The sequence below is a fragment of the Cygnus olor genome, chromosome 3 (genome assembly GCF_009769625.2).
Source record: "Cygnus olor isolate bCygOlo1 chromosome 3, bCygOlo1.pri.v2, whole genome shotgun sequence".
Lineage (NCBI taxonomy): Eukaryota > Metazoa > Chordata > Aves > Anseriformes > Anatidae > Cygnus > Cygnus olor.
The window spans coordinates 57,677,715-57,704,716 of record NC_049171.1 but is presented as its reverse complement, the minus strand read 5'-3'; the positions used below and the strand labels follow the sequence as shown (position 1 = coordinate 57,704,716).

Sequence of the window (27,002 nt, the reverse complement as noted above, 5' to 3'; positions counted from 1 at the left end):
CTGGAGCTTGCAGGATGATTTGTTTACTCTTTATTTACACAAGACTGACTTAACATCTAATGATAAAGAACTGGACCTTTTTGCTCTATCAGCTGGAACATAAAGAGAGTTAATGTTGTCTGTGATATACGGCAAAATTTGGGGTTGACTGTATGTGATTTGGGATTTGTGGCCCTATCACAATAAGGTAGAACAGAGACCATTCAGGTTTCTGGCTCAGACTTTGTTCTGGTAAAATTGGTGCAATGCAGTGCTATGTTCATATAAGCAAGTCTCCTAATAATTTGAGCTTCACAAAATCATGGCCTATCTTTTACTTTTGAATGAAATAAAAGACTAGATCACTAATGAAAACAAATAGATATTTTAACCAAGAATGGGTATTTTTACTTTAAAAAGAGTCTGTCTAGCCAAGGGTTTTCTCTTGACTGCCAGGTTAGATACACAATTCTTACATCATATTTCATTTTCAGTCATGGTCTTTCTTTGATCTGGTAGGTTCCATGCTTAACACCATCACTGTTGCTTTTCTCGGAATTTGACCAAATATATGACTTTATGCATCAGTGAAGTAGGAAGTTGGGGGCTTTTACCAGTGTCTATAAATCCCTGAAGAAAGGGTGCAAACAGGACAGAGACAGGCTTTTTTCAGTGGTTCCCAGTGCCAGAACAAGAGGCAGTAGGCATAAACTGAAACATAGGAGGTTTCCCCTAAACAGAAGGGAGATTTATTTATTTTTTTTTTTTTTTCTGTGAAGGTGACGAAGCCCTAGCACAGGTTGCCCATGTGGAGAAGCTCTCCTTTGGAGTTCTTCAAAAGCTGCCTGGACATGGTCCTGGGCATCCTGCTCTGGGTGTCTCTGCTTGAGCTGGGGGACGGACCAGATGGCCTCCAGAAGGCCGTTCAGCCTCAGACATCCTGTGATTCTGTGAAATTTTGGAATCTACTTTTCATATTTTCTATAAAAGTGGAATACATTTTAAAAAAAAGATTTCTTGCTTCTCAACAGTGAGACAAAAGAGCTTTCCAGCTCTGAAAGTATTGTCCAGGTCTTTTATTCCTGTGATCTGTATATAAGGAAGCAGATTTGGTTTTGTCTTTACCTCTATTGAATGCAAGACTAGAAGAGCATTGGAATAATCATTTTGTTCCAGTGTGTTACACAGTTGTTATGACTCCTATGTTACTTTTCCCTTCTGATGCAGGCACTATTGCTCACAGTCAGTGCAACTCGAGTAAAATGTCTTCATCTTAAGCCACTGTTTTTTTATAATCACAACTTTAGCATGATTTTTCTGATGGATTTCTCATGTTGGCAGTGTTAATTTATATACAGTTTCCTGGGGCAGCGCAGACAGTTTTATTACTGTTACAGCTTTTCATTATAATGAAAATTCTACAAATAAGTAGCATGCATGTCAATATTGGAGATTTATGAGAGAGAAAATGAGAGAGAGAGGAGGGAAGGGTAGCTTTGTTCAAATTTTCTTCAATCTTTGTCTAAGTTTTCTAATTTAAATATAGCTGTAAAATAAATCATTTTCAGAAATTTAATCTACTCTGAGATAGTACAAGTTTGTAAAATTGTAGAAGGTAGGTATAATTTCATTTTAGTGTTTTTAAAGTTTGAGGTTTATGACTTGCAGTATTGTATTAAGTGTATGCATAAATTGCAGTGCATTGTACTGTTAACTGGCATGATATAGTAATTTCAAGAATTTAAGCACTTTATTAAGGAACAGAGAAATTGGAGATTTTTTGATATGCAAGAGATGAGAACATAATTAAAGGAGGTGCAAACCCACATTTATAAGATATATGGCACATCTGGCAGCTTGAGTGAGGATAATGTTTGTTTGGCTGTGGGAATGTCTGCAATTGTATCTGCCAATCTGACACAGCAGGAGTTTTAGCTAATGAGGTTGCCTAGCAAAAAGTGCATCAGGAGGAAGTCAGGGTTAAAAATAAGCATATATATGAAGAGAGAGCAAAAGATTTATAATGGATGTAGAACTGTTCCAAGTTGTTATGGCAACTAACATTTTAGACCCGTAATTACATAATAACAATGCTGCCAATCCTAAATGGATTGCATTTTTGTTATGGTTTTTCTCCCCCCCCAGCCCCCCTTTTTTAAAGTTGAAATGGTTTCCAAAATATTCCGCATTTGGAATACTCTTTAAATGATTATGTAATGTCCATATATTTTCATTTCTGTAGAACTACAGTGAACAACAAATTAAAACTTAGTACAATAAATCTAAAAAAGTGAAATATAGGAAAACTATCCATGGCTTTGATACCAAAGAAGTTTGGTTTTGCTTAAACCTGTAACACAGATGTAAAAATACAGATCCGAGGAATATTTCTTAACTTTGATTTAATTTATGGATTTTTCTGGCTTTTTAAAATCAATCTAATCATGTTGTTTCCCACAAGTAGTCCCAAGAGAGTAAAGCCTTTGAAAATGTACAGAAACAATAACTAGAATGAATAGTGTAGATACGTGATCTAAATGTCCCAAAAGAAAGAGTAAACTATTGTTCCTGCCAGTTTCTGAAGCCAAATGATTTGAAATTTCTGTGTAATAAATGCTAAGCAAAATTAAATGTAGTAGATTTGGAGTTGCAGTTCTTGCAGTCCATTTTTGGATTTGATACATATGTACTATGTTTGATCAAATAACAATAAAAATAACACTGACACATGCATTTACTGTTTAGGAGCCTCATTGGAATGGTCATAATGTGACATCTGCATAACCTGCCTTTAGCCTGTTCTTATTTTAGGCTATTTTCTTTTTTAAATTATAATTGAAATTATAATTCTGCCTTGTTTTGCTTGATGTCATTTCAAGAACTTCCTGCATCATCTTTGCAAGAGGGACAACACAAATAGGGGAGGGTAGTTGCTATAATTCAGAATTTGTCTTTTTTTTTTTTTTTTTTTTTAATCCAATAGACTGAAGCATGGTAGTACTTCAGTGATTTGAAAAGAGTTTGAAGATGTTGGAGGTAAGCCAAGGAAAGTACATTTCTCTGAAGATATGTTTAGGTACAGTCTTGTAAAATTCTTCTGGGAGGAGCTCTGGCAAGACGTCGAAGCTTTTAGGGCAAGGTGTCATTCTCCCCATCTTGAAAATAGTGAAATTGTCACCCTAGCTTAGTTAAGTGCTTTTGTGACACTCAGAGCACTGCTCCCTGGCTAACAAGTTTTTCCTGATTAAGAAACAAGCAACACAGGTGTACTTAATTCTTCTTCTAGCTCAGGTTACTGGCAGGATTAAGTCTTCAGTTCTTTAACCCTTCAGTTCTTCCCAGGTGTGTCAGGACTGTGTTGTACAACTTGTCTAGAAAATCAGGGGAGGTTGCATTGTTTGTGTCTTGCATAAAATTCTTGTACTGTTGGAGAAGACTGGATTATGTTTTTCCATGATTTGTGTAGGTCGGTTATGTCCCATCCGTTGGATTTATAATCCTGTCAAGGCAAGGACAAACAATTGCTTAATATTCCTGAGTCCAGATTCGTGACTGTTACTTAGAATAATGCAGTGAAAACCTATTTATTCTCCCATTTTTCTAATAAGGGCATAATTTAGAATAAGATAAAGATAATTCCCAGTGGTAAGTGTGGTGTTTGATGTATATAGTGGGTACATGTGGATACAATGGTGACATCAGTTTTTGCCCTAATATGAAAAATAGTGAACTAAGCTGAGAGAAAGCTGATATCCTGACGGAGAGGGCTTGAGTTGTGAATTCAGGCTTAGTTAGCCATAATTGAAGAATGAGGGTACTGGTAATGCTCAAGGTCTTAATTTTTTTATTTAATTTTAATGTATTAGGAGTGTAAATCATGTACCAATGAAGAGACTGGGAAAGAGTACAAACCCTGAAACATTAAATATAATGTTGCAGTAAGGCTGTCCAAGACAAAATTTTAGTAGGAACTTGCTAAAAGCATAGAAGATAATTAAAACCTCAACTTTCTGAGAGCTGTCAGGTGCCGAGAGCTTGGAGGTGGCTGTTGGGTACAACAAATACTGATGGATTAAAAAGAACATTTCAGATTGCCTTATTTTACAGGGAAGCTGATTGTATTATTTGAACGTGCACACATGATAGGAAAAGATCCTTCACCGAGAGGGTGCAGGGCAGTGGTCACAGCGCTGAGCCTGTTGGATTTCAAGTAGCATTTAGACAATGCTTGCTCAGCTCGCACGATCTTCCAGGTGTATGCAGTTTTCCTACGATTTCCTTTGCAGACGTATAGTTGTGTGTATACTGCTGTTATATATCTGTTAAAATACTGCTCTTTGAAAGAGCCTTAGTGTTGCAATAGTTGCAAAAACCCTTTTACATAACATTTTTTTTTGCCAATTTGCTCTGTTATGAGCATGCAGGAGGTGTATTACATGGTTAAGGAGAGTGGTAGGCTTGGGTTGACAGAGTTTTTTTTCACCAAGGTGGCTGTATAAATCAATGGTGCTTTCATCTCTTGACATGATCAGAACTGGATAAGGTATTACCTGAAAGAATATAACAAATCTGAAAAGATAATGAAGCAGAATAGAGCAAGAGGAATAAAGAGTGATGTCTCTCTTTCCTGCCTTTGCTTGAAGATGATGAATTTTGAAAAGAGCCAAGCAGTCTAGAGCAGCTTGGGCAAGAGAACTGAGAGAGCATGTCTGCTAGAGATTAGGTAAAACCATGAAAGAGAGAGTATGTAGGAACACAAAACTGCTCTTATAATTATTGCAGAACAACTGTTGGTAGAATGGCGGAGGTAGGGTGAGCCTATGAAATCAAGCAGCACGTCAGAATAAATGTAGATATGTATGTTTGCACATAATGAAATGTTTTGACAGATGAAAGTATAGCTGGGTTAAAACAAGTGCTGGATGAATGAGAGAATGGTAGGACTTAGCACCAGGGTTCATGGAGCTACAAAGTGTGCTTCCTGAAGTTCCTGATCTGCTTCCTGGAAGAATAAACATGGGAAAAGATTAGTCCTTTCTTGTGCTGTTCCTTAACCACCCCAACCAGCCAGTGTCACAATTATTACAAGATGCTTTCAGAAGATCCTGTTCACTTCTCTCTCCAGCTCCATCCAGGAATGACTTTAAGAGAAAGCTGCTGTTAGAGCTGAAGTTTGTAGTTGTGGCTGATTCTAAACTACCTTTGGGAAGCATAGGTGTTGGCATGCTACATCAGTAGTCAGGTTTTGATTTTACCAGGAGATGGGCCTGTTGTAGAGTGCAAAAGGATCAAAGGTTATTAAAAATAGTTTTAGAGTGACTTGTGAAGCTGCTCCCCTTAAGTAACTTCTGGCACGTTCTGCTCTTTTCCAAGTAATAGGGATGGAAATTATTGTGAGACTATGGTTGTTCCTGCAGTGGGTAGTAAGAGGAGCTGAATAGCCTCTGCTCCATGCTGCAGGGCTCATGGGAGCTGCACTGGGAGCTGGAAGAGGTACTTTGGGAACTACCTGGTAGCCGCTGATGTTGCCAAAAGGGTTTGGCTCTTAAGTCAACCTCCTTGTTAAGCAAGGAGAATTGACTCATTCTGCTCTTTAGAGAAAACTTGGATTCTTGCTGGACTGCTCTTAATCAGATACATCTTCTGAAAGGTGTGGGGAGTTTTTGAATTTAGTGGCCATTAATTTGCTTAACAACTTCAGCAGCTTGGATTGGGGATGCTTGAAGCTGGAGAAGCTCAGAAGGGAACTGTGAGGCTGCATTCTTTTTACAGAACAATCTGTTACTTATTTTCTGAGCGGTGAGGTGCATAGTTCTGTCAGGTATGTCTTCAAATTCTCGAAATTCTGTTGAGTAATCAAGTATGAATCGCTGTTTAGCTTCTTCATATAGTCAAGAGTACTGTTTTCTGTCTATAACTGATTAAAAATACATTTTATGGTAATAGGATATAATTGAAACAGAACAGTTAATTTTTAAAGTGAATTTAAAGTAATTGTCTTCTTGCCTTTTCCTTCCCTTCTTCCCAAACCCCTCTTCACTGGAAAGCAGGAAAGCAACATCCAGCTTTGTTTTTCATTCATTTAAAGTGTGAATTTTGATTCAGAAAAAAATACTCAAAGAAACACAAACAAAAACCTTGACAGGCTGTCTAGCCGTAAACAGATAAGCATGTTTCTGCATCCCTTCTTCACAGAAGATTTGATTTGATAGTTTCAAAAAGAGTTTATGAGGAAAAAAAACTCTGCTGTTTTTCTGCCCACGAGTATCTCCTCCAACCTGTTGAAGATTTAGGCAATAGCAGACAGGTCCTGGAGTCAGCATTGCCAGAGAGCTGCATCTTCAATCACAGCATTTTCAGCAGTAGAGTGCTAACAGGAAAGAAAAGTCTGGTAGCCAGCTTCAATGAAGCCGTACGTACATAGCTGAGTTGGCTCACTTATGTATCCTAGGCATCTTCCCAATGGACTTTCAAAAATGGTAAATTTTTTCGTTATATACTACCAAATCCTTTGCGCTAAAGAAGTAAGCAAACAGACAAAGAGTAGTCCATTTCCCTGGCAAGTATTTGGTCTTCCTGAGGAATGTTTTCATTCCTTTGTTTCGGTGCATGTTTTTTCCCATTACTTTGTTTCTTTCTAAATGTAGCTTCTGCAGGTTAAGGAACAAGTTTGTGTACAGAAATAGCCATATCCACTTAGATTCTCATATAATTCATTTTAGAAATAAATAGTTTTAAGCTGAGAGCTGCATGGGCTGACGAGGATGCCTGGTTAACATGTGGGAAACTATCAGCAAACATCTGAAGTGTAAATCTGGTAAGCTGAGGGGTGATTCATTGCAGGTGATTCCCTCATATGTCTGTTTGCTAACAGGTGAGCTCAAGGAGTTTTAGAGTATTTGCATATGTGTTTTGAAGTATTCAGCTTGTTTCTTAATGAAACATATATGCCATATAGACGTATGAGGAGTGGCTGAGGTCCCTTGGTTTGTTCTGCCCAGAGCAGAGGAAGCTGAGGGGAGGCCTCATGGCATCCTGCAGCTCCCTCACGAGGGGAGCGGAGGGGCAGGCGCTGAGCTCTGCTCTCTGGGGACAGCGACAGGACCCGAGGGAACGGCATGGAGCTGGGACAGGGGAGGGTCAGGCTGGGTGTTAGGGAAAGGTTCTGCACCCAGAGGGTGGTGGGACACTGGAACAGGCTCCCCAGGGCAGCGGTCATGGCACCGAGACTGACGGAGTTCAAGAAGTGTTTGGACAATGCTCTCAGACACAGGGTCCGATTATTTATTTTTTTTAGGGTTCTTTGGGAACCCAGGAGTTGGACTCGATCATCCTTATGGATCCTTTCCAACTCAGGATATTCTGTGATTCTACGATTCTATATTGATCAGTCAATTAGAAGCACTAAACTGTAAGAAAAAGTACACTAGTCATAGATTTTTGCATTCTGTGAGTACTTGGAAAAATTGAACATTTGTAGTAGTCTGGAGGGTGTTCATGCTAGACAACATTTTTTTTTTTTGTTAAATGTTAATTTCACAGGTTCTTAGTTTAGCTATTTTTGCAAAAAGACTTTATCCCGTAATAAAATTAAGCTGTAATCAGTTATTCAATTAGATTAAAACTTTTTATTTAGATTTGATCAATGGGGAGTGTCATGAAATACATGCTGAAATTGCTTCCAGTGCATTATTGACAGCCCTTGTTTATGTTGTTCTGCCCTCCCTTCCCACGGGATACTTACTGAGAGTGCAAGATCTTAGATATTTTCCGGGATTTGAAATTTAACAGGGAGTCCAGACTTGGCAAAACAGCTTGAGGTTTCATATGAGTAAATCTTTTATGCATTATATAACTGGGATGGGATGTGGGCTAATATTTGTCTAGTTTCCTCTGAAGTACATCTTTTCAGCAATATTAATATAATTTGATTTATTTAAAGTTAATATATGTAGGACCCAGTTCAGTGCCACGTGTCTTCACGAGAAAACGTTGTATATTAGGCAGACTGTCTTTGGGAAACAGTGAGCATGGATAAAATCTTTTTATAAGAGACTTGGTGCAATTTGCATGAACCAGAATGGAGACGTGGGAGGCAAGCAGCGTGGCGAAACATTGCTTGGCAAAAATGGTGGCACAACGTATGTGCTGCAGGGCAGTAAGAAAATGAAAGATAGATATTCTGGAAGTGGCAGAAGAGATTTTATCTCAGTCTCAAAAAGGAAATCTAGAAATAAGTGGAAAAGGTTGAAGGTCTTGTGTGAAATAGAATTAGTGGAGCCAGGGCTGTTTCCTGGGCCCTTCTGTCTGTTCCTCCAGCTGTAGTTCTCTAATCTGACTAACAGTGCCTCATAGTTGCTGAGACTGCTTTTTTGGTAGAAGGCAAATGACATATTCTAAAGGGGTGGCAGTGTTGCAGGATGTTTGGTTGGTGCAGACTGACTGCATCTGTTTCAACATGTGCTGTCTTTATCCTTTCCGTCCTCCTTCAGCTGAGGAGAGTCCAGAGTGGGGCTTGTTTGGGTGCTTTAAGGTTATTTTCACTGCTCATGAAATGATTGAAGTTTTTCATAGTCTGGAGGCTTAATTATGTAGCTATCCATAGACGAGGACTGAAAGAGTTGCTCCCAGTATAGTCTTCTATGTGTTGCTTGTGCGCCTACTTATGTGGAACAAAAACCCTTAAGTACTTTGTTTTTATTGCTTATTCACTTAATGGCTTCTCTACTGAAATTAAAGTAATAGACAGTGTTTGTGTGATACAGATATTGGCCTTAAGTGTATTGAAGTCACTGAATTGATGCTATCTACCAAATGATTATATTGCCAAATACTTGTTGCCACAGCAATCCTGTTCTTGAATTAGTAGCCTGAAGTGGAAGGTTTTGCTTTCTAAACACAGGCAAGATGTACGTTGAGAAAAATGTGTCCTGGAACTCTGGAAATAACGATCCAAGGGCATCTTTTGGGAAAAAGATGTGGAAGATGTAGGAAGATGTAGGAAGTGGTATAAAAGATGTAGGAAGTGGTATAAACCACCCAAAACCGGTATCTAGACTTGGTGATATTTTACACTGATTAGAACTGGTTGAACACTAGCTATCTGTCTGTCCTGAACCTCTCTCCTCCCTCCCCTCCTCCTCCCTCTTTTGAGCTCTTGGAATCATCCAAACTCTCATTCCTGGCATTCTCTTTTGCAACCATATTTCATCTCTTACTCTCCTTTCCTTTGATAGCCCTTATTTGTATGTAATGCTGTAGTTCTACTTTGCTTGGAAATGTCCCCCAGCATTGTATCATAAGCAATCTCACAGGATATTACTGCTTACTCTAGGGCTACTCCTGTTGAAATCTGTTGTTAACCTATCTGCAGCCTAATGGTTGAACGAAAACAATTTTTTTTTTTTTAAATTTAGTTATGTGTACCTTTCACATTTTTATTCTAATTTCCATCTCTGCTATTCCATTTGGTTTTGCAATGTTTTTTCTCCTTTATATTTGATGTGATTTTTGGGAAGAGTTTCAGGAGGATGAAAACCATATTTATATATTAGCTTTTACTGAGTTCTCTCTGCTTTTTTTTTTCCCAATTTTTTTTTTCCCCTCTTGCATTTGTTCTGGGCAGTAATGTTCTTGCCATAGGGCTATAGCTAGGAAGTAGCTAGTAAAACAGGGCTAGATGTGAAGATTTTTTTTTTTTGCTTACTCATCTCATAGTTGTGATTGGTATTGAGTAGAAACTAATAAAGCGAACAGAGAATTGTGTAGTATTAAATTTGTCTATTAAATTGGCTAACTTTCAGAAATAATTAAGAACAATATTGAACTGTCTGCCTATGTAATTTTGAGTAGGTATACATGTTATTGTCTTCTTCCTACTTTGGCTTAATTATACTGTGCCCAACATGATTCATGAAAGGTGAAGATGGTTTCTGTTTAACTTGATGGGACAATTATGTCTTTAAAGGTGACGCAGGCTGACCACAGCTCATTTCACTACTTTGGATACCTCAGGTTGGTGTGTGTTGAGTTTGAAATGAAAGAGTAAGAGCCATGTTATATGGCTCACTGTTAAACTGGATGAAAATCTTCCAGTGTTAAAGCGAGTCTCTCTTTTTTCTGGCAGCATGGCACTTTCAATAGTGTTATGATTTACCAGTACAGAGTTCTTTTTATCATACTGATGCAGTGCCCCTCAGTCTGTAGTAAATAATCAAATTTTTAAGGCTTTGACTGGAGGTGAAACTTTGTAACCTTCAATTCTCTGAAGACAGGAACAATTTTTTTAATTGGTAGAGATGATAAATAGCTTTCCAAATAATTGTACCTTATAAGGACAGTAAGGCACTGATCACTTGGAGAAGCAAATGTGCTTGCTGACCTTTGAATTAAAGCAGAAATTGTGGCAGATATTAAAAATTATGGTCTATTTCTAGTTTTCCTCCCTTAAAGCTATGCCTGTCTGTGGTATTGAACTTAAAAGTAGCATGGTTTAGGTAACTTCATCATTCCTTTGTTATGGAAACTATTGATTCATTGGATATCGTGTAATACAAAAAAATTAACATTCCAATGCAAATGCTAATTTGTCAAAAATTAATATATTCTCTATGTAAATTACAGAAATAAATTATGACAATTGATTAGTTGCGATCAGACACAGAACTGAATAATTCTGGCAAAAGAGAAGCACGAAATTAAGGTCAGAGTTTGGAGTAATTGTTATAGATATCTAATGTCAGATGCCTGCAGACTAGGTGTAGATATTGTGTGTGTTTGATACATGCTTTTATTTGCTTCTTTTGGCTTCAGCCTCCCATGTTCTTCTACACCCACAATCTCTGAAGGTGCCTTTTATGTAAAACTATTGAGCCTTGCAGGAGAGAGGCATTTCTCTTGATAATTCTAGCAATATGCATCATTTTATATGCTGATTTTATCGCGTATTGTTCAAATTGATTCATTAAAATTAAACATCATTGAATACTTCTATAACCACCTGCGCTGCCTTAATTCCTGTTTTGCTAAATGACTGAGCCATAAGACTTGCTGCAAATCTTGCCTCTTGCCTATGTTGCACATTATAAAAATGCTTGATTATATTAAAGAAAAAAAAGTACTTGCTTTCAAAATACCTTACATCTCTCTATTTTAGTCTAAGTTTCTCAGTAGATTTACAACTAAAATGGTAATTAGTACCTGACATTGAATGAAATGAATGTTTTTTTTATTAGCCGTGTAGACTTCTAAAATTAAATACCTTCAGAAGCTAAAAATAAGTTTTTTTTTCTTTTTTTTTTTTCTTTTGCTCTTTGTTCAGATAAAGCAGTTATAACAAACCAGGCTTTATAGCCTAATTGTTCCTCTGGGTCCCTGGGCTTTTTTTTTTTTTTTCTCATTTATTTATGTTTCATGTAATAATGAGAATATTGGAGAAAGGGAATTGGGGAAAATTGAGATTGCAGATTTATAGAGTCCAAATGGCTTTTTGTATTTATATTCAATGGAATCCTTTTCCACCTCGCCTCCTCTCCATCTGCAGCCAGTTACTAGCCACTTTCCAAAAAATGCCTTCCCCCAAACCCAAACAGCTGATTCTTACATAAATTAAGTCATGAGAATATTTGTAAGTCGTTTCTGTTGTTATTAACTCATTTATGCTTTGTTTTAATGGGGGCAAATGCCTTCCAGAGCCACGAGTTTCTTTACTTGCAGGGCTGTGGTTCGACAAGATGCATTTGAAGAGAACCTGACATGTCGCTATTGTCGGCCTATGGCCTGGTGTGCCACTGCCTCACCGCTGGCCCCTGGCCCCCTGGTCCCAGGGCAGGGGCCTCAGGGAACCACCTGGCTCCTCCCTGCCAAAACCAGGCCCCGTTTTGGGCCCGTCCTTGGGCTGGCAGGAGGGTGCTGCACTTCTTCCATTCATGCCTTACAGTGTCCCAGGCTTTCAGCATGTCTTCTGCTCCCAAAATGGTAGCCTTGGCATCATGCAAGCTAAAAGCAGCTAAAATGCAACCCCTTTTCCACCCCCACTGTTATGAACTGAAGAAGCAAGGAAGGGAGCAGGGAAGCTGCTGTGGGGTGATAACTGGGGCTGAGTGGCAGGGAGGTGGCCTGGCCAGTCTGCAGGGAGTCACCTGTGAGCGTCTTGAGGGCCTGCTGCTGGCCTGGACACCAAGGGGTAGACACTGAAACAAAGCATCTGCAGCCCAGCAGAGGGGATGGTCTGCAGCTCCTCAGCCACCCTTCAGTGTGACAGTATGTTTCAGGTGGTAGTGAGCAAAGGTAGATATGATGGAGAGTACAGAGGAAAGGAAATTCTGTAATGTTTAATGAAGCACAAATGTATTTCTGTAAATATATGAAGAGAAGAGAGTTGAAGCAGTAGATACTACATGACTTCACCTGCGAAACTTACTCAAGCTTAGGGCAGAAATGTCTTGATGAAACTGCAACTGCTTTACAGTAGGTGAAAATCCCCTGGGAAGACTCAAGTAGTGTCCAGTCATTCTTAATGTTTCCACTGGTGCCATGGATGATGGATTATCAAGTGTCTTTTGCACTTGCTGTGGATATCCAGGTTTCTGAGCCTGCAAGGCTATTTGAGGATAATCTGGTATTCAAAGTGACTATGACAGAATGGGGAACTAATCAAGAGGAAGTGAAAAACAATGAAAAAGAAACGATTCAGTGAAACTCAGTAGCCTTGCAACTAAGGTTGGGTGGAATAATCAACATCATGAATGCAAGATGAAGTAGTAGAGCTGCACAGATGTGTTTTGTGGCTCTGCGTTACTGTTTTAAATGTGAGTCAGTGTTGTGATGCTATTGTGGCAACCATTGTTATTCGTTTCTATAGGATATTGTATATGAAAGTGTGTAAAATAGTCTTTGTTAGTGTGAATAGAAGACTGGGTACTTGTATTCCATTTGGAGCATGCAAGCAGATTTCCCAGTTGGGGAAGCCTCAGAGGAAAGCTGCAGAAATGAAAGAGAAATGACAGCATATTCTCTATGGAAAGACTGAAGAAATTAGGATTGCTTTTCCTATACAAGAGAAAAAGGAAATAAAATTCTTCAAAAAATAAAAGGTTGATGCAGAGAAGAAGGTGGTAACTGATTCTTCATGTCAACTGATGATAGGTTAAGAAGTAATAATCTTCAATAGCAATAAGAGAGATTCAGTTTGGAGATTAGCTAAAACATTAACTAAATTCTGGAATGGAATGCTTAATAGCTGTCTCTTACCTGAGCAGTAAGTGTTCTGCTGTCTGTTGTCACAGTTTTTTCCCCCCACCTGAAATGTCTCTATGTATATAAAAGCCCTGAAAAACGTGTCTTTTGTATGCAAGAAAAACAAAACAAAACTGTCAGCTAACAATTCACAGACTTTATGGCCTATTTGTTTTATCTGTTTTCGTTGGAAGGAATCTAAATTCCTTTATTTAGAAACTACTATAATTGATTAACAGCGTGATATTCATGTCATAGAAATAGATTTTTTTTTAAGATTAGTATAAGTATTAAAAGACAATATGATTATTTTGTCTTTATTTTCTGAGACGCTTCTTGACACTTGATTCTGTTTTATTTAAACGTTCAGAACATTTTAAGGCAATATTAAGTTTCATAGTTGTTAACTTTGGAGTTACTTTATGGTGTCAGCAAATTCTGGTTTTGAAGGAAAAGTTTTAGGGACTAAGATTATACTCTTCTCATTGGTATGTCCTCTTAGTTCGGTATAAATTATACATTCTGTTAGGAAGTATGACTGCAAAAAACTTCATTTAAAAGCTTAATTGCAGTGTAAAAAAGAAAAGAAAATGAAATCGCTCCATGGATGACTTGGTACTCTGGTATATGTACTCTGTCGTTGGAGGAAACCAGAATATGAAATAACTCAATCAAAAAAGAAATTTGCCTGAAATTACATGTGGAACATGGGTTCAATTCCTGCTCCTTTAAGTGTTACTTGTAGTGTTTAACTAATGAATATTAGTATTAGAAGTTCACAAACTGTCTGAAACTGAGACTAGGTTCTCATCTCTCATATGGTTCATCTTTAGATAGTTTATTTTATTTATTTTTTGTTTTGTTTGTTTAGAACTTCAGATTAATAATCCCCTTAGTTGGTACCAAGTGTTAGCTGGTAGGTGAGGTGAAAGAATGCTTTACAAGTGTGTCTAAATATATTTTGTTGGCATTGAGAACTTCAGTATTCAAAGTACAGGAGTATTTAAATAACATTAGAATGCATAGGCTAGCTGCTTGGAAAGAAATAACTAACTTTAAATTTTAATTAATTGGAAGTTGAAGTGTCAAGAGGAAGGATGTTCATCTCCATAAAATGAATTGCTTTCTGAGAACAAAACAAAATCCTCCAAACAACAACAAAACCCCACAAACCCCGTTAATAGCTGTGAACTTCAAGTTTTCTCTAAAACAGCAGTATTAGTTTATACACAGTCTTTTTCCTTGCTGTTCTTCCCATTGTTGAACACAGAGCCCAATTATTTCTTTCAAAACAGTATCAAAAATGCTGGTATGTTAGCTTGAGTGATTTTTATAATAGATAGGGTTGTTTCCATCCATCTCAAAAGTATTCCGCTGTAGAAGAAAGATGGTGTGTACTAGAGTGTAAAACCAATTGAGCTGCTAATATTATTTGAGAAGCGAGGGCTTATAGGTTGAGCTTACTTATTTATTTTCCTTTATTTTAAACAACTGATTCAGATGGAAAATATGATGATCTCTCGGGCATGCTAGCCTCCATCATGTCTGATGGAGATGCAGCAAAATCAGACTAAGTACAGGTTATAACCATTACTCTAAAAGTAATGTATTAATGCTAATCAGTTTAAGTATTTGGGAGAGAAGAGTGGTTGCTGTCTGTGGAACGGAGAGTTGTTAGCGAGAGGTGAAGCATAAGGGGAGTTGTCACACACCATAAATGTTGTGAGCTTCAGCATCTAGGAGAGCTAGGAATTCCAATTTTTGAACCTAAGTTTTTAATGAATTTTATAGGCCTTCCGTGAGTATAAAGACAAATGTTTCAACTCTGTTTTGGGAGGTGTTTTCTCCTTTTTCCCCTCTGTATTTTATCCTTTTTATTCCTTCTATGAATTAATTCTAGTGCATAGCAGATACTTTTTTTTTTTTTTAAATTTTGTTTCTGTGGAATTTAATGTGATGATTATGTACTCTAATATTCTTGGATAGTATTCCTCAATGCATTTTTTGGATATGTAGGATGTGTGGATTTTGACTGTTCTCTTTAGGTTATTTGTTATGGTTATAATGGAGATGTGTTATAAGGCTCTTTGCACTTGGAAGATCAACATTGTAGTCAGTGTCTGGAAAAGCAAAAGAAATTGCAGAAGGAGATTTTTGTAGACTTTGTATCCTGTTCACACAATCATAGAATAGCTGAGGTTCAAAGGGACCTCTGGAGGTCATCTGGTCCAACCCCCAGCTCTAGCATCTGCTCAATCATCCTTTCCATCTGTGTAAAATTCAGAGACTTACTGGGCATTCAGTACTAACGTGCCATGCTTGTTAAATTGCATAAGATTTTAGTATGTACAACTGTATGCAGCTGGTGTGAAGACAGGTTGATGACTCTTCCTTGGAAATAATAAATTTCAAGGTTTACAAATTTATTTATTTATTTTCTTAACTACCTGAGTTCACTAAATAGTGCTGCAATTGTATTGATAAAGACATGACTCCTGGTTATTCTCACCTGGAGCATGAATTACTACAAAATAAGATATGTACTTCAGAGGGGAGCATGAGTGATAGTTTGAAGAACTGGTGACAGAACTTGCTATGAGATCTTTCTTCTGAATATATAGATGAATATTTTTTTCCAACATTTTAACCAACATTTTAATATTGCTCTGTATAGTTTTTCCCAAAGTTTTATCAGCAGTAACGTCTCTCAGTAGTTGGTTGTTAATTCATATCTTGCATTTAATCAAAGGGCTATATTTAATCAAAGGGTTATGTAGTTCTTTAAGTACAGGTCCTACACCTATGTTGTGGTTTAACCCCAGGCAGCTCAGCTCAGCAACATTCAGCTGCTTGCTCAGTGAGATGCAGGGGGGAATGGGAAAGGTAAAAGTGAGATGACTTGTGGGCTCAGAAAAGACCATTTAATAGGTAGAGCAAAAGCAGTGCACACAGCAAGGCAAGGCGGGACAAGGGATTCATTCACTGCTTCCCATCAGCGGGCAGATATTCAGCCAGTTCCAGGAAAGCAGGGCCCATCACGTTTAACAGTTTCTTGAGAACCTGTAAAAAGAAGAAACTGTATAAGTAAAAGATGATTCTCCAGTTAGCTGTTGTATAAAGCAACTTTCTGAGGAAAATTGTTTTTGTAGGAGGAAAAATTATAATTAGGTGCCAAGAAGTGGTCCAAAATGATGGAATGACTATTATTCCGGTTTAAAATAAATAAATAAATTGAAACTCTTTTATAAACCTTCCTTTAAATAAGTTCAAGAAATACAGGGCATATAATTTCCTCTTCTGAAAGGTCTGTAATAGCATTTGTAATCTTCTGTTGCATATGGTAATGATTAAGGCTTATTTAACTTTTTGAGATTTTGGGTGATCCTTGGGAGTTGTATTCTCAGCAGATTGTTAATTCTTATTTTCTGCTGTCATATGCTTATCAGCCAGGGAATGACCAGTTTAATTTCTATTTTCAATTTCCATGCCTTATGCTTGTAGCAATAAATATCTTCTCAGCGCAATTTAAATGCTCTTTCTTTTGGAAGAATAATTAGTGTTAAAGGTACTCTGAATATGAATGCTGCTTCAAAAATTATGTTTCCCTATTCAGTTAAAATCTAAATGACAGTTAGTACTAGAAGGGAAAAAATAGCTAAAGAATTTGCTGGATTCTTACTTTTTAGTTGGTGATTAAGAGAAAATAATCCTAAAGCTATTTGGTGAGCTTTCTTTCCTTAAAAACTTTCTGACTAGTTGAAAGAAGTTACTTTTAACTTTTATTTATTTATTTATTTATTTATTTATTTATTTATTTTATTTTTTGGTCTGGAAAAACCTGTATCTGAATTTTTTACTTATCTGGAAGCATTGTGGCTTCAGCTTCCTCTCGTATCTTGAATCAGTTCTGGTGCTTGTTGAGCTGTCCCGGGAACTGCGTCATTTCATTTCAAATAAACAAAAGGACCTTCATCATCTCCATCCCCCCTCGGGGTGGGACAGGAGACCTGGGTAGTCTGCTGGATTTGGGCGGTTTTGCTCGTGGAAGGGTCTGATGGAATAAGAGAGGGGTCTATTTGTGTGCTGTGGTTCAGCAGCAGGGGGCTTTTGGGCCACCTTGGTGGACTTGCGTGAATTCTACGTGAATGTGTTTCTTTGTGCCACGGCAAGTGCTCGGTATGCCAAAGACCTACACAAATCTAAAGTACTCATGTTGTCTATAACACTGTCTGCCTTAGGATATTTTTAATACTTTCAAGTTTCTCTTTAATTTCTTTTCAAGTAAGTAATACCTAGCAGAGGAAGTGGTTAATTTGATCTCTGCTTATAACTTTCTCCATAAAGAACTGAGGCTCTTTAATCAGCCTTTGAAAATCTAAATGCCTCCTGGCTTGAGGAACTGTTTGGGTGTTTAGCTTATGTTCAGCAGTGGTGATGATACAGTGGCATTGTAGCGTGTCCACCTGTAGGTGGATGCAGCACTGGTCTTCCATCCTGGAAACTCCACCACAAGGAGCATGTGGGACAAAACTAGTGCATAGGGAGATGTCTGCGTTATTGCTGATCTTATCCAACCAGTTAATAGCAGAGTTACTGATAGCAATGCCAAAGCAAAATGGATTTCAACTTTTTTCTGCAACTCTATTTCATACAGGGAGGTTGTTGCTATTGTTTGTAGTCTTTAGTGCATCTTTGTAGGACTGAATTTTCCCCATTGCAGAATGCCTTAATTTAGCATTGCCAGCTGCTTCTCTGGGAGCAGCCACATGCTGGAACATTTTTCTTCTTGATATTAGGCTATGCAGGCATGGATGGTACCCGTTTATATGATATCCCAATCGGAGAACTTTATACTGAGATCAAGTTACTGTAGAGTTGGGAGTGTCTAATGTTCACGGTTAGAAAATGTATATTCTTCTGGACATTTAGCTGGAGCAGTGTATGCTGCTTCTTGCACAGCCAGCACAGCCACTGGATGACTGAGAAGCATCGTACAGTCACCATACTGTGCAGAGCTGCTGTTAGTTTCATATTAGCGCATCCATTCATGGTCGCCGATGTTAGAAATTCATGTTGAAAGAGTGCCTTGCTTAGTTCCCAAATAAATATGAAACTTTTCCATTTGCCTTTCAGTTACTTGCTGCTCAATAGCACTATTCTTTCATAAGTTTGCTTGATGCACTGTATCAAATGTCTTTTCATGAATGCTTTGTTGGAAGAGGCCGTTCAAAGGAGCACATCTTAACATAAATGTTCTTTTGTGCAGACGCTGCAAGCTTCCATAAAATCTGAGTTGCTGACATTTTTTTCATCTCACATTTTGCAGTACTTAGAACCGGTGTATTTGCTAAAGATCCATCACAAGAAAAAGCAGAGTGAAAAGTCTGAAGTTACCATACCTTAAAAACTGATACTGTGTTTTCTCTCTCTGCCTGGCTATAAACAAATTCACAGGCAGTTGGTTTTATGTATGAGAGAACTAGGAATTCAAACACTTTAAAAGTGTATATATTTAATGTATATTCATATGTAAAATGTTGATAAGAGGAACAGAACTTCTGTAGCTGCTTAAAGTTTGAGGAATGACTTTGTTAAAACTTCTTCAGAAACTTTGCTTAGAAGAGATGTTGGGGAGTACTGGCCTACCTTTGAAGTTTTTTGTTTGTTTGTTTTGTTTTCTTTTAATTGGTGAAAATTTTCAATTTTCTTCTTGTTATGGAGTGGGCAAGTCATGAATGATAGTAGTACCATGCCACAAGTTATACCCTTACAGTGTTGCGGCACCCACAATACTAATTTCGTGGCTAACATGGTGCTGCTCTGATTTGCCTTGCCTGGGTCGGTCTCACTTTGCGTGGCCATGTCAAACTGTCCCCTGGGTGCTTTGCCTCTATGGAATGGAAACTGGGGGAATCCCGGTTCCTTGACCTTGCTCTAGAGCTGTGCTTTTGGTATGATCAAGTACAGAGTGGAGGGCAGGACACCCGTTCTTGTTTGGTGAAATTGCTGTGCCTGCGCAAAAGCGATGAGCAGTTAGTGTCCATTAGGCTGAGTTTCTGTCTTTACTCTGCCTTTATTTACAGGATGTACGTGAATGACCTGTTTCAGTGTGGTATTTTAACAATTCCCATCCTCTTTGGAAAGCAGAAGAAAGAAATAAATCTGCTGCATTTCCCAGCAAAATTAAATGTCTTTTTTTTTTTTTCCTTGTTTGTTTTTTTAGTCTTCGCAGTAAATTCTGAGTCTTGCCTTGATTTGCATTTGAGCTGTGGTGCATTGGCAGTGAGCTATGCAGTGAAGTTAAAACTGTCGATCCTGAATTTTTTTTCCCCTTTCGTTTTTGACAATCTGTAAAGAAATTGAGACAGGTCTTCAAGAATTTGAGACTTGTGTAGGGAATAATACTCCTAGCAAATGAAGTGTATAGATAATGTTCCAATATGTCTCCATAGTACTCAGATACCTCTGACCCAGAACGATTTGAAGACGTCAGAGACCTCTTGTGTTATGTCAATAATAATACTATTGGTGTATGCTTTTTAATGAAAACAATTGACTGACAGGCAAGTCAGGACATAATGATGTGGGGTATTTTGTATGTGCATCCAGTAACGTGTTTTAAGTGGGATTACACTGCCTTTATATTTATCTCTAGATACACTCCTTAAGGTATGAAACTGAACATATGGGGTAGGACATTAAAATTGAAGAATGTAATCAATGTCTCTCTTTTTTCATCATTATTTTTTCATATTGGTTTGTCTCTTGAGTGTCAGATATTCACTATGCATTGGATAATGGAAAGAGAAAGAGGAAGAGGAGGCTGTAATTGAGGTGTGTTGTTGTTGTTGGGTATGTTAAGCAGATGGAGTATGTTCAATTTATTTACTGGCTTTGGTTTTGCCTTTTGAAAACAATATCCTTCCTGGAAGGAGAAAAAGTTAATAGCTTTTGAGGTTTTACAATTAGCCTTGACTTTTTCTCGTTTTGCAAATTACAGAAATACACAGCCCTTTGTTAAATGATCACATGGATAATACTTTGAAGAACAAAAACGTAAACGCTAATGCAAGGGCAATGTACATTTTCTATGAACTTATATAGAAGTTTATGAACTTCTTCTGTTCGCAGTCTACTTCGAGTTGCAAATCCATTTCTGTATTTCAGTATCACTTTGTTGCCCAGCGTCACTCAAAAGCTGCCTGATACCTAATTGGGAACCATAATGTTAGGAATGTTAAGTAGTAGGTATTACAAAATGAAATAAAAAGGTCACATAGTCCTGAGCTGTAGGATAATGCACTTAATTACATTGACTTTTCACCTCATGCCATTGATGGTGACGTGAAGTAAAGACAACCCCTTCTTTTAACTTTATGGGTCAGACTTCTTTTTACCTGACCTTGTTCAGTGAATCTATTCAAGTGTCTTTGTATTACACCCTACTACAGTGGGAAGTATGTAATTCTTTTCCCCATTAGCAAGCTGTAGAATTGAATCCACTTCTATATCCATAAATCTAGCTGCGTATAAAATTCAGAACTTCCTAACTGTTATGTTCACCTGAAAGTGTGTCCTGGTTTCTGCTGGGATAGAGTTAGTTTTCTTCCTAGTAGCTGCTGTGGTGCTGTGTTTTGGAATTGGGAAGAGCACAATGCTGATACCAGAGGGATGTTTCAGTCGCTGCAGAGCAGTGCTCGTACAGAGCCGAGGCCTCTCCTGCTCCTGGTGCTGCCTGGCCAGCGAGGAGGCTGGGGGTGCCCCAGGAGCTGGGAGGGGACATGGCCAGGACAGCTGGCCCAGGCTGCCCAAAGGGATGTCCCATACCAGGTGGTGCTGCGTGGAACAGTAAAACTGGGGGGGTTGGCTGGTGGTGGGGGGTAGGGGGCTGCTTGTGCTCTGGCTGGGCATTGGTCCATGGGTGGTGAGCAATTGCATTGTGCATCACTTGCCTTGTATATTCTTTGCTATTATTATTTGTACTAACTCGCTTTATTATTTATTATTTGTACTAACTATTATTATTTGTCCTGACTATCCATTCTGTCTCTGTCCTATTAAACTGTCTTCATCTCAACCTAGGAGCTTTACCTTTTTTCCAGTTCTCTCCCCCATCCCACCGGAGGGGATGTAAGGGAGAGAAGTGAACTAATGTCTGTGTGGAGTGTAGCTGCCTACTAGGTTAAACCTTGCCAAGGTGACATAATAATGTCACAAAAATTGAAGGAGCACAATAGAAGGCAAGCAAGTTACCACCGTGTACCCTTTAAGTGGAGATTGTTTGATGGTTAGTACACGTTTGAAGGGAAGAGGATTTACAGGAGTCGAAGACCAGACTGCTGAAAATTACAAGTTTCACACTTCAAATAGAAGCCCATTTTTCAGGGAGCAAGGAAGTGAGAGAAAATAATTTGATCTGCCACATTGGTACATTAAAGCAGAAGTGTTTTATTTAAGGATTTTATTTCTTTCTTTATGGTCTTAGCATGATTTCTTACCTGCAATTAACTGCTAGATGATAAGAAAGCTTGGTTTTCAGTAGGGGATAAAACTAAGGCTTTTCCCAAATAATTAGTTACAGCATGAATTTATTCTGAAATGAACCATCCCTGCTACTGAGCTAGAAAACCAAGTTCAGTCTTTATCAAAGTAAACAAATCAGAGAGAGATAGCTATGAGGGATATATTTAATGATATGGCTAAGAAAAAGTGGTGCTCATCATCTCATATCTATGTCATTGCCTTTCAGAGTCTGTGACTATCTAAGCACTGAATAGGCATCAAAATCCTCCTGAAGCTCAGATCCTGAAGTTGAATTCTTGACGTGAGCTCACTAAAGGTTTAGGGAGCAGTGTTGTTTAGCTGTTTCATGCTTTGATGTTTCTATTCTGTGTAGGAGAGAATTGTATTGGTCTTGTTGTTGTTGTTACATTGATGATAATATTAGGAGCTATTAACTGGCAGATAAATGGGATGGACTTCAGAGAAGAAGAGCAAAAATGGGAGAGTGGAGTTTGATTTGGGGAAATATAAATGGTGTATAAATAGAAAAAAAAAACAAAGTATGGTGGGAGAAAGAGAACATTGTTTATATGTTTTAAAGATTGTAAACTTGCAGTGATGGGTAAGACTTTTGGGAATTACTGGAAGGAGGGTGAAGCAACATAAATGTCAAGCTCAAGAAAAATGTTGCTCAAGAGTTATGCTGCATTTTGTAACAGTCCTCCTGCCAGAGTAACTAAAGTCTTTTCACTTACACATGGTGAAAACCGGACGGTGAAAAGAACAGTTAACAGCAATCGCTCTTTGTCCAGGTGTAAATGATGATTTTGGATACTGTTCACATCTAATTTCTCACAGCATCATCCAAAGATGACATTACCCTTTCTATCCTGCAAGAACTTCCTCTTTCATCTTACCTTTCTTTATTCCCCTGAAGTATGGATGTTTTTGGCACTGTTCTGTTTTTTAGTGAAGCAACTCACTTGCATTGACTTCTTTCTTGTAAAGCTGTGTGCTCTGTTTCCACTAAGATACTCTTAGGCCAATATAATGGTAAAAATCGGAGAGCCTGTCTTCACTGGGATTTACTAAAATGGCTAGTCTCTGCAGTGTCTAACAGCAGGTAGGTAACGCTATCTAAATGCTACCATTTACCTTTTTGGCAATTATGGTGCCTTGTTCAGACACTGACCAGGGCACTCTCTGTCCCTGTTTTTTTTAACAGGATAGGGGAAGATAATAAGATGACCAATCTTGTGGATTGAGGTAGAGAGTGAGAGATCACTTACTGATTGCTGTCACAGGAAAAATAGACTCAACTTGGGGCAAAATTTTATTTATTGCCACTTAAAATTGATTTAGATGGTGAGAAACAAAAGTAAAAACTAAAACATGGGGAATGGAGATTGCCGTCAGTCCATACCACTGGGTCACTGCTGTTCCTTCCTCCTTGCCCCGTTCCCCTGCTCCAGTGTGGAACGGATTTCTAAATATTTGGCTGTGACACTTGCGCTACACTCTCCTCAAAAATTTCAAATAAGGATTTAATTAATCTAAGGGTTTGTGAACATTTCCCTTGCTTACACTTTGCATTTCTGCCAAGTCCAATAATATCTTACTTTATAACTTGCGATCTCCTGTCCTATCATTATTTCTCTCTGTTTTCACATTAAATATCTGGGTAATTGTTCCCTGTTGCTTGAAGTGGTTTGCTGAGGTTCACTTCCCACCTCTTGCTTTTGTACCCTGCCAGTATTACCACTAATAATCATCCAAGATGTTAGTTAGCTATGCTAACTGGCCTCTTGGCTGTTTTGTCACTCTTTTAATAAATAAATTTATTAATTGAAAGCTTTTTTTTTGTAATAATACAGTATTATAAACTTGTTTCCTGTGTTTTTTTTTTTAATGCAGTTATACACAAGCAGTGAAATGTAGGCATAAATGTACAAGTTGTCTGCAATAACTTTATGTGAGAACAGATCATCTGCACGTATGTTTGAGTGCATGGTAGCATATGCTACCATCTGAATGTATGTTTGCATGTTATCTTTTAATTTTTTATTTTTTTAAAAATAGTTGTGTATATTTTGACGTTTATCAACATTCTTGTGCTCTGTAGCTAGTTATTTAAAATTTAAAGGAAAATCTCATGGTACTGGCACTATTTATTCCTATTACTTCATTTCCATTAATACTTTTTAAAATATTATTTGCTTTGATAAGTGAAGGGGCAGTAGGTGTTAATTCTGTGAGGAGTTATTTTCCTAGGGATACATTCATGTCGTGATCCTTCTTCCAGTAGACATTGCTTTATAAAAGCAGTGTCTTGGTAGCCAAATACCTTTCAAGTTTAAAAGCATTATTGCTTGTTCTTATCAACACCAGACTATCTCAGTTTTTGCTGGACTTACAATTCTAAATCTTTTTGTTTGGAACATTATTCTTTCTGTAATTTCTATGATTCATATTATTTCTGTAATTTCTATTATTCATTACTCACTTATTTTAATGTATTGCTCAGCAATTTGTGTTACATACATATTATTATTATATATTACTTTAAATATTAAAGGAAGGCAATGCTTTTTTAACAAAACCCAACACTGTACAGAGTATCTAGGGCTTAAGTTTTGTCTAAGGCTTTTAAGTTTCAACTTAAGGTACTACAAGCTGGCATAAATAAGAAAAAAAAAATATTTCAATCCTGGTTTAGTATATAGTATTCTTTACAAATAAAGACTGTCTTTCTTGGAGAAGGTGTAAGAAAATATTTTGTGTGTTTTTCAAAAATATAAATTTGAGGTGTATTTTACTTTGGCATGGTCTTCCGATTTTCTTGGATTAGGTAGATGCTTGAGGAGGGAGTGAGGAGCACATTCATGAAGATAGCCTGGTAAGAAGTTTAAGAAGGGGAGGCAAGGGGAAGTAGTTTGCAAGATGCTGAACAGATGCTTTGGCTTTGTGACAAATGGTTTATGAATGCTGTCTGGAGCGTTTCATGAAATGCTGTGGGACTAACACATGTAGATAGATATATGCAAATTTGCTTCTAAGTATTTTTAAATGATGAAGAATGAGATTGGAGAAGTAGAGTATTAAAAAATGTGTGTATATGCTGAAAAATGTATGTTGGTGCCTCCAAAGATTATAGCAGATGCGTTAGTATAAGAACAAGATCTTGAAATATTTCTAGTTCGTTTGTTATTTGGTTGTGATCTTATTTTCCTCCCAGTAGTTTTATCTTTATCTTGAGGTAAATTGAAAGAAATATTTCAAAAATTCTGCAAAATTTAATTCTTATATTCTGCTCCTTCATTTTCTCCCACAGATTCCCTTCAGAAAAAAAGTTGGAGGGTTTATCTGTTTCCTGCTCTTAGCTTTAGAAGTGTAGAAAAAAAGTATTTGGTGTGGAAAAAAATATTTTGCTTTTTGTCTATTACTTAAAAATATTTGCAAGATGAATGTAACAAAGGCTAAGAGGCAATGTAGATGCCTGTATAGAATCAGTGCTAATGCTGCGGAAAGTATTCTTTGTAGTTTTTCACTGATCCTTTTCACTTTTCTAACTTGTTTAGAAAAAAAATATCCCACAATTGCTGACACATAAGCTCCCCCTGCCAAATGCATAGTATTTATTCCAAATTTTGGAAAATAATATTCTGTATTGCGTCATTCATGAGTAATCTGGTGCTTATAAGGTCATATGTACTGAGGTAGAGATTACAAGCAGGCTTTCTCTAAGTAAGTTTATTCTAGAGTCAAGAGACATAATCAGTGCACACCATTGGATGTAGTTTAGAAACACTTTTTGGAACAGCTTGTGTGCAATTTTCAATTGATTTTAAAACATAATCATTAAAGATCTCTAACAGCAAACCTACATAGTGTAATATGATTCTTTTGTGTCTTTATAAATGAGAATTAATGATGAAGACGTAGCAATGAAGAACTGATAGTCTGCCAAATTCTCTTTTAAAGAATAAATAAATCTTATAAAAGATTCTGCATATAATTCTAAATACTAACTAGGTGCTTATGTTGCATTGTAGTAGTTCTCTTTAACATCCCCCTCCCCTTTTTTTCTTCTTGAAGATGAGTATTAAAAGATCCCAGCACTGTACTTTAATCAGAGCTGCTTTCATTCTGTAGCATTGCCTACTCTTTTGCTACATTTTTTTTTAGCACAGAATTGCTTTACAGGGCAGTAAATTGTCATCTCATACAGATGATTTGATCCATACTCCTGAATTTTCATCTTCTCCTGAGAAGATGAAAATTGTCAACAACTTCCATATTCATAGATACAACTGTTTGGGTCGCCTGAGAACACAGTATTTCTTTGTTCCATAAAAATCAAAAGATGAAACTTCATGCACATAAATGTAGTAATTTATACAAATACGTACGTAAGAGAAGACTTTCAATCGATAGTATGCTCATTCATGTATATACTCACAGGACTCGTATGGGACTATTCCTTTGGACAAGTGCTCACTAATCTACGATTTTTTAAATTTAGTCTAATTTTTGAACTATATTTTTGATGGATTTTAACTGAGTCTTCTTCAGGAGGAAGAGTTCTTTATAACAGTGCTCTTGAAGAAGTAAAGTAGAAGCAAAATATGATAACATGAACCTTCTGGAACCACTAAGCAAGACTGGCAAGGATTCATGTTGTATACCGAGCTTGATTTTCTCACCTGGTTGTAAAGTTTTGGCTGATGTGCAATATCTCAGAAGCGTCGTTTTGTGGGGTTCATTTGCAAGATAGTACACTGGCATGAAGTTGTCGCTCTTGAAGAAATGAGGGTGCTATGGGGCTAGGACGCTGTGAAACTGGCAGCCACCCACTTACTGTCCATTCTGCAGAACATCAGGACAAACCATTTCAGCATTGTGTCCTGTATCAACTTAAACATCTGATTTCCACTTTCCGCCTTTGTAGCTAGGCAGGCTCAGTTTGTTCTGTATTCTGTCTATTGGTAAAATAAACATACGAGATGGGATCTCTTCCAGCAATAGAAACCTCTGTTATCCTCTCGGACCCGCTGGCAAATGTAGCAACAAACCCAACTTTTCAGGACTTCAAATGCAGCTTGCTGTCCGAAGTGAGCTAGTTCAGTTGCTAGTAGATCTGAAAATCAAGTCTGCCTCCATTTCTGGGTGGAGGAAGATCTGGTAAAGCTGTGCTGAGAAATGTGGAACTTATTCCATACTCTTCATTTTCAGGAAACCTGTGGAGCAAGTTGAGAGAATTTTGGCCTTAGTGACCTCAGAATAAT

General features: G+C 37.6%; 1 protein-coding gene across 4 annotated transcripts in view; it reads left to right on the top strand.

Moving 5' to 3' along the window:
• PTPRK (protein tyrosine phosphatase receptor type K) overlaps positions 1-27,002 on the top strand; it is a 418,105-nt gene that overhangs the window by 108,862 nt on the left and 282,241 nt on the right. The window lies entirely within an intron of this gene.